Here is a 568-nt window from a genome sequence, read left to right on the forward strand (position 1 = left end):
CACGCGAGAAGCATCCCTCGCTTATGAAGGCAGAGAGAGAGAGAGAGAGAGAGAGAGAGAGAGAGAGGAGGACAGCGACGGGGACAGACAGACGGACAGAGACAAAAAGAGAGGGAGGGCTGAGGGGAAGAGAGAAAAGTGGGGAGAAATTGTGAGGGGTCACAAATGGGAGTTTAACGCGTTGGCAGAGGAGCTCATGCGATCATCCCAATTAAAAGCAGGTAGATGGTATCCCCGCCCGCAGCCACGTCTCGCGAACTGGCTTCCGCCACTCTGCGACGATGTGATGACGTCTATACAGGCATGCGGCGTCAAGTCCACGCGCCCTCGGTGCCATCAATAGGCTGTTGTAAATTTCCAAGTATTTTGCAAACAAAAATAACAACAAACATATCGTAAATTTTACAAGGATATTTTTCACAATGAAATGGAGTTTACACGCTTGCTTGGCGATCAATTACAAGTCACTAGAAAGTTCTTTGTAAGTTTATAATTTTTATTGTAATTTTACAAAACACATCGCGACAACTTTCCCTTCGAGACTTACGACTACTTTTCACAGTGTTCT

This window comes from Frankliniella occidentalis, unplaced genomic scaffold (genome assembly GCF_000697945.3).
Source record: "Frankliniella occidentalis isolate FOCC.00 unplaced genomic scaffold, Focc_3.1 Scaffold98, whole genome shotgun sequence".
NCBI classification, from domain to species: domain Eukaryota; kingdom Metazoa; phylum Arthropoda; class Insecta; order Thysanoptera; family Thripidae; genus Frankliniella; species Frankliniella occidentalis.